A 7169-nucleotide genomic window follows, 5' to 3' on the forward strand; every position below is an offset into this window, starting at 1 on the left:
TTTAAGGCTGCTACTTTGTACTTTGTCCTTTCCTTGGTATCTTCTCATTTGTATTAGTCTTGAAAATATTAACTGTAGCAAACATGTGATGTTTGTATCTTTGCCTCAATCCCCTTCTAATTGCAGCCACAGCTGCATTACATGGATCTAGGAGAACTCTGCCAGCTACCAACTTTGGTATTCAACCTCAGAATTTTCTACACAGAATCAAACATGCTGGATCTAGTTAAAGTACAGCCAAGATATGAAAACGAGTTAATCCCCTAGGACTCTCACAGATGTTGAGGGATTAAAGCAAATGGAGAAATACTCTGATCTCCCATATCTCAGAGACATAATTCTGGAAAGCATCCCTGACACTTCTAGAGATTTTCTGGATCAAGCTCTCATTGCTCACAAAAGTGACCTCAAAAACATATTCTTGTTTTGAATCTTCCTCCTTCTTGATCTCACTGTTCTTTTTTCTTCACTTTGCTTCTTGGAATCATTTCTCAAGGAGTTATCTGGTCCATATCCTTAACGTCCATTCTTTTATTAGAGTAGAAACTCAAACTCACACACTCTCAAGGTTGTAAACAAGTAACCATTATCTTCATCCCCTTTTCTTTCTGCTGTTATATTTCCTCTAGCCTAGCAACATAACCATGTGTGCTATTTCTCCCTGTTTTTTTCTTTGTTAGTTTTTGCTTCATTTTACTCTGAATAACTAAAGATTTCACTTTATGTTCAAGTATATCAAAGGAGTAGGTGTATACTGATATTTGCTACTTTCTCACCACTTGGAATCCAGTCCTTTAACTAGTTACTCTCTGAAACTCTTCCTTGAAATGTATCAAATGTTCCCTAGTTTCCAAATTATATAAGCTATTTTTCTGTTCACATTCTCCTTGACATTTTCAGGCTTTGATCACAATATAAAGTTTCCTTTCCATTGATTTTTAGAACAAATTTCTCTCTTGCTTCTAGACTTTCTTCTCTAATCACTTCACATATTCTGCTGAATTATATTCAAATGCTTTTCCTTAAGATTCAAATTGTTCTACACTTAAACTACAGTCAAATTTTTCTCTAGGAAAGTTTCATTTTCACATTTTATACTGCAAATGTGTTGTTCTCTAAATTTTCTGCACAATGAAATTGCCAGAAGATTAAAAAAAAAAAAAAAAGTTGCAGCTTACCACCTGCCTGAAGACATATTACATGGCATGAATTGAGAATTGGTCATTAGAATTTTTATCAAATGATGTAATGTTCAGTAAAATTTGAGAACCACTGTTCTAAATTAAAGATAAATGTAACTCCTAAATTTTTTAGTATTTGTCCGATATTTTCTCATCTCCAATTTTTAGTTTACATTGTTTTAAGAAATGCTTTTTTATCCTTATCTCCACTTTGCGAAATCTTACCTTTCTTTAAGTTCCAGTGGAAACAGCTTTTCTTCCACTAAACATGTTCTAAGCAGTTTTGACTAATGTTGAACCATTCGAAGATGTTATTAATGAATCTTTTATAGACTTTTGCTTTCATGAGAATATATTCAACTTCTGTGTTGTTCACCAATATATCCCACATTCATGCAGGCTTTCTGAAAGTCATATAGGAGATTCTCATGAAATACTTGATGACTGACTGACTGACTAGTTGAATAAACCAACTGAAAAATGACCAACAAGCTCATATGTCTTTGTTCAGGGCCTATGATCACCTAAAAATGACAATGCCTGAGGGAAATATCTATGTCTAATTAATTTACTACATCTCTCTATTCTGAAGGACTATCTTATAAATACATGCTGCTGATAATTATTTTTGGGTAGGTAAATTAATGAATATGTAGACAGCTTTATATTCAGTTACCTTAAAATTTTAAATAATAAATTTAATCACTTAAGAAAAAATTGAAACTGACCAAGCTGTAATATGTCTACACTTCATTTTTCTGATTTCAAATGAAAAGACTTGGCTAAGATATTTCTATTTTACACCTCTAAAATAATCTACTGTTCTATTCATTTTTTTGTGTGTGTGTGTTCTTTTTTTTTTTTTTTTAATTTTTTTATTAGTTGGAGGCTAATTACTTCACAACATTTCAGTGGGTTTTGTCATACATTGATATGAATCAGCCATAGATTTACACTTATTCCCCATCCCGATCCCCCCTCCCATCTCCCTCTCCACCCGATTCCTCTGGGTCTTCCCAGTGCACCAGGCCCAAGCACTTGTCTCATGCATCCCACCTGGGCTGGTGATCTGTTTCACCATAGATAGTATACATGCTGTTCTTTTGAAACATCCCACCCTCACATTCTCCCACAGAGTTCAAAAGTCTGTTCTGTATTTCTGTGTCTCTTTTTCTGTTTTGCATATAGGGTTATCGTTACCATCTTTCTAAATTCCATATATATGTGTTAGTATGCTGTAATGTTCTTTATCTTTCTGGCTTACTTCACTCTGTATAAGGGGCTCCAGTTTCATCCATCTCATTAGGACTGGTTCAAATGAATTCTTTTTGACGGCTGAGTAATATTCCATGGTGTATATGTACCACAGCTTCCTTATCCATTCATCTGCTGATGGGCATCTAAGTTGCTTCCATGTCCTGGCTATTATAAACAGTGCTGCAATGAATATTGGGGTGCATGTGTCTCTTTCAGATCTGGTTTCCTCAGTGTGTATGCCCAGAAGTGGGATTGCTGGGTCATATGGCAGTTCTATTTCCAGTTTTTTAAGAAATCTCCACACTGTTTTCCATAGCGGCTGTACTAGTTTGCATTCCCACCAACAGTGTAAGAGGGTTCCCTTTTCTCCACACCCTCTCCAGCATTTATTGCTTGTAGACTTTTGGATAGCAGCCATCCTGACTGGTGTGTAATGGTACCTCATTGTGGTTTTGATTTGCATTTCTCTAATAATGAGTGATGTTGAGCACCTTTTCATGTGTTTGTTAGCCATCTGTGTGTCTTCTTTGGAGAAATGTCTGTTTAGTTCTCTGGCCCATTTTTTGATTGGGTCATTTATTTTTCTGGAATTGAGCTTCAGGAGTTGCTTGTATATTTTTGAGATTAATCCTTTGTCTGTTTCTTCATTTGCTATTATTTTCTCCCAATCTGATGGCTGTCTTTTCACCTTACTTATAGTTTCTTTTGTAGTGCAAAAGCTTTTAAGTTTCATTAGATCCCATTTGTTTAGTTTTGCTTTTATTTCCAATATTCTGGGAGGTGGGTCATAGAGGATCTTGCTGTGATTTATGTCGGAGAGTGTTTTGCCTATGTTCTCCTCTAGGAGTTTTATAGTTTCTGGTCTTACATTTAGATCTTTAATCCATTTTGAGTTTATTTTTGTGTATGGTGTTAGAAAGTGTTCTAGTTTCATTCTTTTGCAAGTGGTTGACCAGTTTTCCCAGCACCACTTGTTAAAGAGGTTGTCTTTTTTCCATTGTATATCCTTGCCTCCTTTGTCAAAGATAAGGTGTCCATAGGTTCGTGGATTTATCTCTGGGCTTTCTATTCTGTTCCATTGGTCTATATTTCTGTCTTTGTGCCAGTACCACACTGTCTTGATGACTGTGGCTTTGTAGTAGAGTCTGAAGTCAGGCAGGTTGATTCCTCCAGTTCCATTCTTCTTTTCTAAGATTACTTTGGCTATTCGAGGTTTTTTGTATTTCCATACAAATTGTGAAATTCTTTGGTCTAGTTCTGTGAAAAATACCGTTGGTAGCTTGATAGGGATTGCATTGAATCTATAGATTGCTTTGGGTAGAATAGCCATTTTGACAATATTGATTCTTCCAATCCATGAACACAGTATGTTTCTCCATCTGTTTGTGTCCTCTTTGATTTCTTTCATCAGTGTTTTATAGTTTTCTATGTATAGGTCTTTTGTTTCTTTAGGTAGATATACTCCTAAGTATTTTATTCTTTTTGTTACAATGGTGAATGGTATTGTTTCCTTAATTTCTCTTTCTGTTTTTTCATTGTTAGTATAAAGGAATGCAAGGGATTTCTGTGTGTTAATTTTATATCCTGCAACTTTACTATATTCGTTGATTAGTTCTAGTAATTTTCTGGTAGAGTCTTTAGGGTTTTCTATATAGAGGATCATGTCATCTGCAAACAGTGAGAGTTTCACTTCTTCTTTTCCTATCTGGATTCCTTTTACTTCTTTTTCTGCTCTGATTGCTGTGGCCAAAACTTCCAACACTATGTTGAATAGTAGTGGTGAGAGTGGGCACCCTTGTCTTGTTCCTGATTTCAGGGGAAATGCTTTCAATTTTTCACCATTGAGGGTGATGCTTGCTGTGGGTTTGTCATATATAGCTTTTATTATGTTGAGGTATGTTCCTTCTATTCCTGCTTTTTGGGGAGTTTTAATCATAAATGAGTGTTGAATTTTGTCAAAGGCTTTCTCTGCATCTATTGAGATAATCATATGGTTTTTATCTTTCAATTTGTTAATGTGGTGTATTACATTGATTGATTTGCGGATATTGAAGAATCCTTGCATTCCTGGGATAAAGCCCACTTGGTCGTGGTGTATGATTTTTTTAATATGTTGTTGGATTCTGTTTGCTAGAATTTTGTTAAGGATTTTTGCATCTATGTTCATCAGTGATATTGGCCTGTAGTTTTCTTTTTTTGTGGCATCTTTGTCAGGTTTTGGAATTAGGGTGATGGTGGCCTCATAGAATGAGTTTGGAAGTTTACCTTCTTCTGCAATTTTCTGGAAGAGTTTGAGTAAGGTAGGTGTTAGCTCTTCTCTAAATTTTTGGTAGAATTCAGCTGTGAAGCCATCTGGTCCTGGGCTTTTGTTTGCTGGAAGATTTTTGATTACAGTTTCGATTTCCTTGCCTGTGATGGGTCTGTTAAGATCTTCTATTTCTTCCTGGTTCAGTTTTGGAAAGTTATACTTTTCTAAGAATTTGTCCATTTCATCCAAGTTGTCCATTTTATTGGCATAGAGCTGCTGGTAGTAGTCTCTTATGATCCTTTGTATTTCAGTGTTGTCTGTTGTGATCTCTCCATTTTCATTTCTAATTTTGTTAATTTGGTTCTTCTCTCTTTGTTTCTTAATGAGTCTTGCTAATGGTTTGTCAATTTTGTTTATTTTTTCAAAAAACCAGCTTTTAGCTTTGTTGATTTTTGCTATGGTCTCTTTAGTTTCTATTGCATTCATTTCTGCCTTAATTTTTAAGATTTCTTTCCTTCTGCTAACCCTGGGGTTCTTCATTTCTTCCTTCTCTAATTGCTTTAGGTGTAGAGTTAGGTTATTTATTTGGCTTTTTTCTTGTTTCTTGATGTAAGCCTGTAATGCTATGAACCTTCCCCTTAGCACTGCTTTTACAGTGTCCCATAGGTTTTGGGTTGTTGTGTTTTCATTTTCATTCATTTCTATACATATTTTGATTTCTTTTTTGATTTCTTCTATGATTTGTTGGTTATTCAGAAGCATGTTATTTAGCCTCCAGGTGTTTGAATTTTTAACAATTTTTTTCCTGTAATTGAGATCTAATCTTACTGCACTGTGGTCAGAAAAGATGACTGGAATGATTTCAATTTTTTTGAATTTTCCAAGACTAGATTTATGGCCCAGGATGTGATCTATTCTGGAGAACGTTCCGTGTGCACTTGGGAAAAAGGTGAAGTTGATTGTTTTGGGGTGAAATGTCCTATAGATATCAATTAGGTCTAGCTGGTCCATTGTGTCATTTAAAGTTTGTGTTTCCTTGTTAATTTTCTGTTTAGTTGATCTATCCATAGTTGTGAGTGGGGTATTAAAGTCTCCCACTATTATTGTGTTACTATTAATTTCCTCTTTCATACTCGTTAGTGTTTGCCGTACATATTGCGGTGCTCCTATGTTGGGTGCATATATATTTATAATTGTTATATCTTCTTCTTGGATTGATCCTTTGATCATTATGTAGTGTCCTTCTTTGTCTCTTTTCACAGCTTTTATTTGAAAGTCTATTTTATCTGATATGAGTATTGCGACTCCTGCGTTCTTTTGGTCTCCATTTGCATGAAATATTTTTTTCCAGCCCTTCACTTTTAGTCTGTATGTGTCTCTTGTTTTGAGGTGGGTCTCTTGTAGACAGCATATATGGGGGTCTTGTTTTTGTATCCATTCAGCCAATCTTTGTCTTTTGGTTGGGGCATTCAACCCATTTACATTTAAGGTAATTATTGATAGGTGTGGTCCCGTTGCCATTTACTTTGTTGTTTTGGGTTCACGTTTATACAACCTTTCTGCATTTCCTGTCTAGAGAAGATCCTTTAGCATTTGTTGAAGAGCTGGTTTTGTGGTGCTGAATTCTCTCAGCTTTTGCTTATCTGTAAAGCTTTTGAGTTCTCCTTCATATCTGAATGAGATCCTTGCTGGATACAGTAATCTAGGTTGTAGGTTATTCTCTTTCATTACTTTCAGGACGTCCTGCCATTCCCTTCTGGCCTGGAGGGTTTCTATTGATAGGTCAGCTGTTATCCTTATGGGAATCCCTTTGTGTGTTATTTGTTGTTTTTCCCTTGCTGCTTTTAATATTTGTTCTTTGTGTTTGATCTTTGTTAGTTTGATTAATATGTGTCTTGGGGTGTTTCGCCTTGGGTTTATCCTGTTTGGGACTCTCTGGGTTTCTTGGACTTGAGTGGCTATTTCCTTCCCCATTTTAGGGAAGTTTTCAGCTATTATCTCCTCAAGTATTTTCTCATGGCCTTTCTTTTTGTCTTCTTCTTCTGGAACTCCTATGATTCGAATGTTGGGGCGTTTCACAGTGTCCCAGAGGTCCCTGAGGTTGTCCTCATTTCTTTTGATCCTTTTTTCTTTTTTCCTCTCTGCTTCATTTATTTCCACCATTTTATCTTCTACCTCACTTATCCTATCTTCTGCCTCCGTTATTCTACTCTTGGTTCCCTCCAAAGTGTTTTTGATCTCATTCATTGCATTGTTCATTTTTAATTGACTCTTTTTTATTTCTTCTAGGTCTTTATTAAACAATTCTTGTATCTTTTCAATCTTTGTCTCCAGGCTATTTATCTGTAACTCCATTTTGTTTTCAAGATTTTGGATCATTTTTATTATCATTATTCTAAATTCTTTTTCAGGTAGATTCCCTATATCCTCCTCTTTTGTTTGACTTGATGGGCATTTTTCATGTTCCTTTACCTGTTGGGTAT

Source organism: Cervus elaphus, chromosome 1, assembly GCF_910594005.1.
Source record: "Cervus elaphus chromosome 1, mCerEla1.1, whole genome shotgun sequence".
Taxonomy (NCBI): Eukaryota; Metazoa; Chordata; class Mammalia; order Artiodactyla; family Cervidae; genus Cervus; species Cervus elaphus.